Source organism: Oryctolagus cuniculus, chromosome 14 (assembly GCF_964237555.1).
Source record: "Oryctolagus cuniculus chromosome 14, mOryCun1.1, whole genome shotgun sequence".
In the NCBI taxonomy this organism is placed as follows: domain Eukaryota; kingdom Metazoa; phylum Chordata; class Mammalia; order Lagomorpha; family Leporidae; genus Oryctolagus; species Oryctolagus cuniculus.
The window spans coordinates 68,389,130-68,400,767 of record NC_091445.1 but is presented as its reverse complement, the minus strand read 5'-3'; positions in this window follow the sequence as shown (position 1 = coordinate 68,400,767).

Below are 11,638 nucleotides of genomic sequence, written 5' to 3'. Positions count from 1 at the left end.
CCAAAGGCCAGCCTCTCTCCTTTATTTCCTCAAGAGTTGTTCTAAGGAATGATATCAATGTGCACTAGAAGTTAATGACACTCATCCATTCAATTACTTTCAGGGGTGACGTGAAACTGTATTGTGGCACTCGTGGACTTCTTGTAGGGGGCTGCCTGTGACACAACCCAGAGCACTGATTTCCCACCAGCAACCGCTGCTAGTAAACCCGAACGAGCCACAGGCGCTGCAAAGGGAGGTGCGCACTGCCTGAGCCAGCTCACGTGCTCCTTTGGCCTCTGGATGCCGAGACTCTGACAGATGAAGATTTCACTTGTCCTTTGGAGCCACCAGAGCTGGCATCAAGATCCCTGACTGAAGACATGGCCGCAGGAGTCCTGAAGACCCGGGACCCTGATGGACCCACAGACACCCACGAGACAGATGGATGCTGTCATCTCAGGTTTGGACGCAACATTGCCCTGCTTGCTCTAGGCACAGACCACCGGAGCTGGAGACCTCTGATGGCAATATTGGGCACAGCCTGACCCTCGCCACCACCACAGGAAATTCCCATTCTGGTTGGAGGCGGAACCGCCTTCTGCCTGGGACCCTTGAGGTTTCTGACTCCATACCCCATATACCAAGCGCTGTAAGCAGATGGTGTTCTGTTGCTTTCTGTCTTGGTTTAAATGCATGACAAGATTTGTGCCAGCACTATGCATTGTAAGCAGGTTTCTCCTTGGTTTGCCCCTGCAATAAAATGGCCCTCAAATGTAAATTCTTTCTCGTGTTTCTGGTATGGCTGTTGACAGCCTGGGCAGTGGTTATGAGGACCTGGATTGGAATAATGTGGGGCCCCCAGAGCCTTCCCCTGGCTGAGACCTGGAGTGTGATTGTTGAGTCCCTGAGCTGCAGTTGCACCACATATATGGCGTGGGCCATGGCCTGTGTACAGGAAAGCTCCCAGCACCTCTGTGGCTGATCTTCACATTTGTCTACACGTTCTGAACCTGCAAGTGTGCAACCGGCAGACAGAGCAGACTGACAGCTGCACTTGACGGGGAGATGTTCCTGCTTCTTCACACTGGCCTCTCAGGCGGTGAGGCCATTTCTGGGCTTGCAGTTGCCTCCCCGGCATTTCACTGCCCTCCTACCACCCTCACCTTCTGTCTCCCTCCCTGAAACCCAGCATGTGTCCATCTATCCTTTGGCTCTCTGCAAAACCCTTCTCCAACATTGCTTAGAGGCAGAATGTCCTGGGCGTTGTGCCCTATACCTGCTACCTGGTAGGAGGCCCTCAGTGGTGAGCACAGCAAACCTGCAAGCCTCCCTGCCCCAGGTGAGATCCACAAATTGCCCAGCACCACAGTGGATGGACAGAGTCGTAAGAACCCTGGCCTGTCCATAGTAACCTAACACAGTATTCTTTTAGGTCCTCTGTTGATATTTTACTTTTTCAGGCTCAGAGGGAAGTTCCTCAGTTAGGGCGCAGGTAGCGTGGGAGGCATGGGGACTCAGAAGATCCTGGCCCCAGGGAGGCTGGAGGAACTGGGACCTCAGCTGTGGAGGAGGTCTCCCAGTCGCCAGAGCAGAATTTCCTCTCAGCTCCCGGATCCCGTGCTGGTGTTGGAGGAACGGGCTCATTAGAGTCAGCCCAGGGGGAAGAGAAGGGAGCAGGGAGAACTGTGGGGCCACTCAGACAGGCCCTTCCAGAAGGGCAGCCTGGGAGGAAGTAGGCAAAGTCTCTCCTACTCCTCCAGGCAGAAAGGTAAGAAGCTCTAGGAAAAATGGTCAGCAGTAATGGCTTCGGGTCCCAGGTGGAACCACACCCAGGGTCCATTCCAGAGGTCACAATCAAGGCAGGGAGTGAGGGGTGCTCTACTGCTGGGTGCCTGTGGGGTTCCTGGGGCCCAGGAATCCAGTGACAGACAGCCCAGCCTGTAGGAGGCGTCCTGGCTCTCCCGGGTGGAGCTGGAAGCCACGGCTTTGACTGCTGCCTAGTCCCTTTGGCCTGTGGGGATTCTCGGGCTCCAAAAACCATAGACCCTTGTGTTTGAAAGGGAGAGGTCCAGGGACAAGAGGAGACTTCCAGGGGACTAGACAGGGACACCATGAGATGGACTCGAGCTGAAAAGTGTCAGGGGTCAAGATTTGGGGCTTGCCCGCATCTCAGCCTGTCTAGGAGAATCTGGAGGAAAGGACCTGCTCCTGGTGACTCCCGCCCACTCCCTAGCCCAGGAGACCCCAGCAGCATTGCCAGACCTGCACAGCCAGCATCCTGATGTCCCAACATCTCTATCTCTCTGCATTTCAGCAATATCCACACAGAAACGGCACAAGAAATTTGCGTGCCGGACAGTTTTTATTGAGAAGGTGAAAGAAAAACGGACAAACAACTCTGAAGGCACAGCGTGCACCGTGCATCAGCATTGCTGAAGTTCTCCTGTCACCATCGGTTCGGCCGGGTCCTCGGGCCAGCAGTCGCGACAGAAGTCTCCAGGCTCCTGTGCACTGCAGTTTACCTTCTCAGATCCGGAGCGCTCGAATCCCCCGCCAGCAGTCTAGATGCGACTCAAGGTGGCTGCTGGGGCCAGGAGGATGAAGCACCATGTTGTCTCTGCCATCTGTGGTCTGGGGACCTCGTCGTTTCTCACTGGAGCGAGGCGATCCGGCCGAAGGAAGCAGAGGACTTGGGCGTGGGTCGGGCGTGCTGGGTTGGTCTCTCCTGATGGCGCCTGGGGCTTCTGCGGGGTCGCGGGAGGCGGGGCCCGGGCACAGGGCTCTGTGCCCCTCCTGGGCTTCAAGGTGCCCTGTGCCCTGGGAGAGTAACTGCTCCGTGAGGATTTCCAGCTGAGAGTCTGTGAACTTCAGGCTGCAGTCCAGCTCTGGGCTGTCCCAGGAGAACTCGCTCAGGTCGACATCAAATGGGAGCGCCAGGGTCCCGCGTGGCTGATCTGGGCGCCTGCTGCTTCTGGGACCCGAGAGCTGGCAGGCAAAGACAGCCCCAGGGCACTTTTCCCCCCATCCCCACCTTCTGCCAATTGGCAAATTGCTCCCAGGTGTGGCCCAGTCCCATCAGGCAAGCTACTGTAGCCCACATGACCTTCAAGCTGACTGGAAAAGCATAGCATCGCCAATATCGGCTTCATCCAATAGAAATAGTATTGCCCTGAATTAGTTACGCCCCTTCTGCCTGCCCTTTAAATAGTGTGCCTGGTTGTTAATAAAGTGGACCTGTTCCCTGACACTTGTCTTTGGTGCTTCTTGCCAGATGAGCTTGATTCAAAGTGGAACAGCTGGGCACTCAAACTGGCACTGGTAGGGGATGCTGGCTTTGCATGCTGTGGCTTAACCTCTTGTGCCAAATCCAGCCCCAAGATATGGCCTTATAAGTTGAAAACTCCTGGCTCAGCCCTCTGCCTCTCTGCTGAGCCGCCCGCCTGGTCTGGCCAGGTATACTCTCTCCACTCCACCATGTAACCTTGCTCCTACCCCCCCCCCCCCCCAGTCCGAGTGATTGGGCACTCTCTCAGTCTCAGGCTCTGTCTGGAGAACTGCCCATCTGTCCTTACGGATGTACCTTCCCTCATAAACCTTGCTATTTTACCTCCCACTAAAAATAAATAAATAAAAATAAATAAAAAATTGAGAACTCCTGAATTCTCTTCTTTTTCTATAAATTAAAAAGACATATCAAATAAATACACATACACCCCAAAAATGCTGTCAACACTAATAAATAAGTTCAACACAGTAGCAGCATACAAAAATTAACAACACATTTGCATCCTTTAACAATTAGCAATTTGAAATAAAAATTACAAACAAAAAATCCCCTTTACAACTGTATCAAAAAGAACACCAGGAATTAATCCAGGATGTGGTGCAATTACATGATGAAAACTACAAAATATTTATGAAATAAATTAAATAAATAAATACATTGAAAGATATCCCATGCCTATGTATTGGGAGATTAGGAATGCTAAGAACTCAAAAGCATCCAAAACTATCCACAAAATCTACCCTAAAACTTCTATGAAGTCTTGAAGAGCCCACAAAATTCCAAACAATTTTAAAAATAAAAATCTAAAGTTGGAGGACCATCCACTCTGATTTCAAAATACATTACAAAGGTACAGCAACAAAACCGTATGGTAATTGCATACTGGCAAGTAAATAGACTAAACCTAACAGTAGTTCTGGGGCAGAGACTGAAACCCAGGGATGGAGAGAGAGGAAGGTTCGTGTGGGGACTAAGGGGGAATGGTATCTGGAGGGGTGGCAGGGGAACTCGCAAAGGGTAATTTTTGGGAGGGAATCCTGAGGTTCTGTGGGAGTTGACCAATTCCAAAACCTACTCTCAAGTAAAAAATTATGTTAGCTGTACAATATTTGTAGAGGCAAACAACAGGGATGGAGCATATCTTTATATTAGAAGTAACCAATGATGTTAAAGTGCTGAAAGGAAAACCACAAAAATTAGCACAATGGAATATATACTGTGCAAAACAAACAATCACATTGGTGCTCTTCATACGATGGTGTTGTGTAAGTTCTCCTGGTCGATAATTGAGACAAGCTTGGAGAAGAGTGGACTATGTTTATCAAAATATATGAAGATTAAATTTGCAATGCATTTTTGAAACACTAGACTTACAATTGTTTCAATAAATACATAAACGAAGTTACTTGAGAACATGCAGTAACTAAAACTTAGAATCTGCAAAATGTCAAACCATAAGCTTTTTTTTTTAAGATTTATTTTATTTATTTTAAAGAGTTACAGAGAAAGAGAGAGAGAGAGAGAGAGAGAGAGAGAGAGAGAGAGAGAGAGGTCTTCCATCTACTGGTTCACTCCTCAAATGCCTGCAAGGGATGAGAATCAGCCATTTGGAGATGGAAAGTGCAGGGCATAGGAAGAGCATTTCCTGGCAAGAAAGTGGAGACTTCAGGATGTTACAGAAACAGTACCCCTGATCTTTATTACCCTGATGAAGAGTCTTGGCAATCCCTTCCCCCATACACTCCCTTCCTCTTCCCGGCCCACCTGATTGCGTGTTAAGTCAGAGGGCATTTTCAAGGGTTCCTTCTGGTGGATTTGATAACCTATGTTCCCTTCTGTAGTGAGAGATAAGTCACCTGTGAACATTCTCAAGCTGGAGCAGAATGAGAAGGAAGCTCTCCAAGCATGGGGTGAGAGTGCCCGAGTCACACACTTTTCCATCCTTGCGTCCCTGTTTTCCCTGTCCAGACCTCCAATGCCTGCACCCTCCACGCCAGTCCTCGCAGCAGGATCGCTGCAGCAGAGCTTGGCAAAGAAGATGGAGTCCAGGGAAGCAGAGGAAAGTTTGCTGAGATTTGCCTGGGAGCAGAAGAGTTGTTTGGAGGCAGCTGCAGGGTAACCTGGGAAGCTGGGAGGGGCCCCTGGGCGGGCATGGTCAGAAGAGCCAGGAGCGCTTCCCCAGGCAAGTGTGGGAGGGTCTCAGGCTTGCACTGCTTTCCCTCTGTCCACCTGATCTCTGCAGCTCCTATGAGCAGCTTGGACCATTGTCTACACAGACCCGTGTAGACCTACACAGACCTCTTGGGTGGTGAACCATTTCTGGGCTTGCAGTAGCCTCCCTGGCATTTCCACTGCTCTCCTACCACCCACACATTTTGTCCCCCTCCCTGAAACCCAGCATGTGTGCACCCACACTTCGGCACTCTGCAACCCTGTTCTCCAACATTGCTTAGAGGCAGAATTACCTGGGAGTTGTGCCCTGTACCTGCTACCTGGTAGGAGGCCCTCAGTGATGAGCACAGCAAACCTGCAAGTCTCCCTGCTCCAGGTAAGATCCACAACCATGCCCAGCACCACATGGATGGACAGAGGCGTAGGGAAAGAAGTTCATGGAGATTCTCCGTGGTGTCTGCATGTCTCCACTTTCCTTCTGGGGAACTCTCCCCTTTCTCCACCCTCCCCTCTCTGGTCTGCAGGTCCTCACCCTCCTCCTGCCACCAGACACATCTCCCCTCCTTCCGTACTTCCCCTGCCCCTAGTCTGCCTGCTGCCTTGGCTGTCAAGGCTGCGGCCACTGAATCATTCTAAGAACCCTGGCCTGTCCATAGTAACCTAAAACAGTATTCTTTTAGGTCCTCAGTTGATATTTTACTCTTTCAGACTCAGAGGGAAGTTCTTCAGTTAGGGCGCAGGTAGCATGGGAGGCATGGGGACTCAGAAGATCCTGGCCCCAGGGAGGCTGGAGGAACTGGGACCTCAGCTGTGGAGGAGGTCTCCCAGTCGCCAGAGCAGAATTTCCTCTCAGCTCCCGGATCCCGTGCTGGTGTTGGAGGAACGGGCTCATTAGAGTCAGCCCAGGGGGAAGAGGAGGGAGCAGGGAGAACTATGCGGGGGCGGCTTAGGGTCCTAGGTAGAACCACACCCAGGGTCCATTCCAGAGGCCCACATGGAGGCAGGGAGTGAGGGGCGCTATTTTTGGTTGCCTGCGTGGTTCCTGGGGAGCTGGGTCCCAGGATCCAGTGACAGACAGCCCAGCCTGTAGGAGGCGTCCTGGCTCTCCCGGGTGGAGCTGGAAGCCACAGGTTTGACTCTTCCTAGTCCCATTCACCTGTGAAGAGTTTCAGCCTTTGAAAAGCACAGACCCTTGTGTTTGAAAGGGAGAGGTCCGGGGACAAGAGGCAACTTCCAGGGGGCTAGACAGCGGGCACCATGAGAAGGACTCGAGGTGAAAAGGGCCAGGCGTCAAAAGTTGGGGCTTGCCCACATCTCAGCCTGTCTTGGAGACTCTGGAGGAAAAGGACCCTCTCCTCCTGGCCATGGCTCGCTCCCTAGCCTAGGAGACACAGACACCAGTATGCGACCAGCGCAGCCTGTTTCCTGTGTCCACCGGGCACTTTCTCCCAATATTCACGGTCTCTCTGCCTTTAACCAACATCCACAGCAGAAACGCTACAAGAATTTTGCGTGCAGGACAGTTTTATTGAGAAGACGAAAGGAAAACAGACAAACAACTCGGAAGGCACAGCTTGCACTGTGCATCAGCATCGCTGAAGTGCTCCTGTCGGTTCCCACGGTATCCTCTGGCCAGCGGTCGTGACAGAAATCTCCAGGCTCCTGGGTACTGCAGTCCTGAGGTGAGTCCAGGTTTCCATCTCGGATCCCGAGCTCTCAAATCCCCCGCCGATAGCCTGGATGCGACCCACAGAGGCTGCTGGGGGCAGGTGGCGATAGTCCCAGTAGTCTTCCTCATCTGTGGTCTTGGGACCCTGTCATTTATCACCAGAGCAGGGCAATCAGGCTGAGGGAGGCGGAAGAACTGGGCGTGGACGGGCTCCTCAGCTGTGCTGGTCTCCCCCGAAGGCACAGCTGGCTTCTGCTGGATCGCGGGCAGTGGGTCCTGGGCGCGGTGCTCTGTGCCCCTCCTGGGCTTCTAGGTTTTGTGCTCCTGGGAAAGTAACTGCTCTGTGAGGATTTCCAGCTGAGTGTCTCAGGGACTGTGAAGAGCAGGTCGCTGTCCAGCTCTGGGCTGTCCCATGAGAACTCGTTCAGGTCGAAAAAAGGGGAGCAGCCAGGGTCCAGCGTTGGCCAATCTGGGTGCCTGTGGCTTCCAGGACCCTGGAGACTGTGGCTTCCCTAACCCAGGTGGAGGGAGGGAGGCCCTGGGCTCTACCATGGAGCGGGAGAGGGCAGCTCCATCACAGAGGTGTTTCCCCAAGGGGACTGCCTGTTGCTGGCCTTCAGAAGCCACCACTGTTGCCTTTTCTACTGCCTGGCTCCATGGGTGGTCCTAATCTGCTGATAGGAGTGTGGGTAGGGGCATTAATCCTAGGACTTCATTACATGAGATGATGGAATTGGAAATAAAATCGTGTCCCCTGTGGCTCAGTGAGTAACACCCTGGCTTGAAGCCCTGGCATCACAACGGGGCGCGGGTTCTAATCCTGTCTTCTCCACTTCGGATCCAGCTCTCTGTTATTACCTGGGAAAGCAGAAGATGGCCCAACTCCTAGGGCCCCTGTGCCCGCATGGGAGACCCGGAAGAAACTCCTGGCTCCTGGCTTCAGATTGGCACACACACAAACCAAAAAGCCCAAAAACTGTTAGCACTATAAACAAATTCAACAAAACCCAGAAGAATGCAAAAATCAATACCAGCACCATTGTATTTCTATCCACTTACAACAAACAATCTGAAATAGAAGTTGCCAAAACAATTTCATTTACAATAGCAGCAAAAAGAACAGACTATCTGGAGTTCACTATAAGACATCAATGAGACAAATTAAAGATGTGAATACAGGGGTCAGCGGGGTCTTCTTTCCTCAGAGTCTCGGGATCCAGAGGCCAAAGGAGGCTATGGGCGGGTGGCGGCTGGGTTCTCCCTCTTTGCAGCCTCTGTGGCTAATTCGTGTTCATGATGAAGGTCGACCCCGGGGCTCTGGGAGCGCTCTGGATTTTGTTGCAGGCAGGCCCCTCCAAGAAGCCCGCTGGGCTGCAAAGCAGTTCATGCACAGTCCCGAAAAAATGATTGAGTTGATGAGTGTAATTAACCTCTAGAACACATTGATACCATATCTTATGCCCGACTCTAGAGGAAATAAAGGAGAGGGGCTGGCCTGTGGCTCAGTGAGTTAAGCCCACCCTTCGGGTACTATATCCTAATAGCGCTGCATGCGTCTTCCTACTTAGATTCTCACTATTGCGCCTGGGAAGACAGCTGGTGATGGCCTCAAAGCTTGACAGGCTGCCATCCAGTGGGACACCCAGATGGAGTTCCAAGCTCCTGGATTTGCCCACAGTAGCTGGGGTTGTTGTGGGCATTTGGGCAGACAACTGGAAGATGAGAGACCTCTCCTGGTAATCTCATCCAGTGGAGCTGGGCAGCTCCACTGTGGGGGCTGAAAGGACAGTCTGAGGCAGCAGGGCACTGCCTGGGGAGTCCCTGAGGACAACTCAGCCGAGGCTTCGTCCTGTAGATGCCTACAGAAGCTTGGCCAGTCCGAGGAGGCTGCAGCAGTGCCACCTGAAGAAGCTGGAGCCTCAGAGCTGGGGCCACGGAACAGGAGACCTTGTGGCTTCAGTGGAGTCTCAGGGTGCAACTTGTCTGCTGGGTCTTTTGCCGGCTCCGCAGAGACACCCTGGTCCATGTTGCCACGCTGGACGCCGCCTGTGCTGCTCTGCACAGGAAACGGCTGCCTGCCGCGAGTCCAGCAGGAGAAGCCACAGAAGGTCCCGCGCATGAGGATCGTGGCGCTCGGCTATTGGACATCGCTTACCTCCTTCCTCCCAGGGCCGCACTAGAAACATGCAGGAGAAAGCATGATGGCAGTTTGTAAAATTTCATTCAGGAACAGAGAGAAAATCTCACCCATCTCCACGAGGACTGAGATCCGGCGCTGTACAGCACTTTGTTCTACCAGGGTATCCAAGCGAGTTGTCTGCTCAGAGTCCTCAGGGCGCTGGGTCAGCAAAGGCAGATGGCAGTGGTGGTCCCGGGTCTTGGCGGTCCTGCTGGCCACGTCCTCAGTCAGCGATCTCGATGGCGGCCACGGTGGCTCCCAGGGGCCAGCTGAGTCTTCATTCCTCAGCGTCTTGGGATCCAGAGGCCAAAAGAGGCTATGGGGCGGGCGGCGGTGTGCTCTCAGGCTTCTTGCGCCTCCCTTTGCGGCGCCTAGGGCTGCTTTGCTGCCTGGGTTTTGGTCAGGGGCAGCGGCTCTGCTCTCTGGGTTGTGTCGTGGGCAGGCCCCTCCAAGAAGCCCGCAGGGGCTACAAAGCAGCTTCACGTCAAAGTCCTCGTGGCACCCAAAAGGTTGACCCAACCTGGGATAAAGGGGCAGCGCCCAGGGCCCAGACTTGGGGTTGCTCAGGGGAGGCAGCACCTGGGGCCCCTGAGCCTCTTGTGCGGAGTCCCAGGCCTCCCGCACACAGCGGGGAAGAGGCTGCTCCATTGCTTTGCCTCTGAGAGGAGGAAGGGTTTTCATAGCCTGGGTCCTCCCTTTTTTATACTGTGCTGACCCTCCCCAAACCAATCAGAGGGTGTGGATTTGGGCGGAGACTTTTGCTCAGGGTCAAACACATCAGAGAGCAGGACCAGATCCTATCAGGAGTAATCCAATCATCGTGATTGAAATGATAGGAAGTTGCCTTCTTCTTATGGATTGGTAAGTTTAAAGTGTGCTAGGAGGGAAGGAGGGAAGTTTGTTTGGAGGGGATGGGACTACACAACCTGTATAGAAAGTTCCTCCTTTACAATCTATTGTGTCCTGACGTTTATGAGAAAATGCAATTTGATTCTCAGGTCATCTTCTTCTTCTTTTTTTTTTTTAGCGATATATTTATTTATTTGATAGACAGAGTTCCACAGAGAGAGGAGAGGCAGAGAGAGCGAGTGAGGCCTTCCATCCGATGGTTCACTCCCGAATTATCCGCAATGTTGGAGCTGCAATGAGCCCATGCCAGGAACCAGGAGATTCTTCCGGGTCTCCCACGTGGGTGCAGAGGCTCAAAGCCTTGGGCCATCTTCTAGTGCTTTCTGAGGCTATAGCAGAGAGCTGGTTCACAAGTTCAGCAGCAGGGTCTGGAACCAGCACCCATAGGGGATGCCAACACTTCAGGTCAGGGCACTAACCCTCTGTGTCAAAGCGCTGGCCCTAAGTAATCTTTTTTCTGAAATGTACCATATATTCACTCAAATGATTGGAAGTATAGGTAGGCCGTTTTTTGTGCATAATTGCACAGCTTGATAGTGACAAACCTGAGTTTGTGTGTGTGTGTGTGTGTCTGTGTGTCATGGCTGAGTCAGAGGTGATGGGTCTAGCTTTAATTGCCCAGTTTTCCTATGTCCCCAGTCCCTTTGAACCAAGCACACTATTTAAAGGGCAGGTCTAAGGGATGTAACTAATTCAGGGCAATACTTATTCTATTAGATAAAGCCGATATTGACAATGCTATGCTTCTCCAATCACCTTGAATGTCTAGTAGGCTGCAGTAGCTCTCCCGATGGTCCTGGGATTCCCTTCTTCCCCCCCAGAAATATACCTGATTGGCAGAAGGTGGGGGAGGAGGGAAAAGTGCCCTGCGGCTCCCTCTGCATGCCAGCAGCCAGGATAACTGCATGGGCTACCCAGGCTGTCTCAGGGGTCTCCCTCACCGCCTGACATTTATGGCCATTTGGGGTGTGAACCAACAGATGTTAAATTTGTGTCTCTTTTTCTTCCTCTGCAATTCTTTCAAATAAATAAATTGAAATAATAATGAAAAGATCACATTTTATGTGAAGAGATCATACTCAATTTTTCTTCTTTCAATCGACATCTAATTAATATATTTTCATGTAACGGTTCTGACAAGACTACCAGAACTAAGTGGAATGTGAATGTGCATAACTTTACTGCTTTACTGTGTTTGTGATCTTGAGAAGTTTTCAGTCTATCAATGTTTGACAATGCACTCATGGGTTTTTCATACATGGTTTCCATTATGTTGAGGTGGGACTAGCCCTTGTCCTTCCAGAAAATCCCTTTCTATGAATCATGGTCTCCAACAACAGCACTGCTCTCCAGGCCAGTAGGACTCCTGCTCTTGGTCCCCAAACTAAGGGATCTAGGAAAACTGCTCCCAGATAAGGGCATTTTATTTCTAATCCCATCA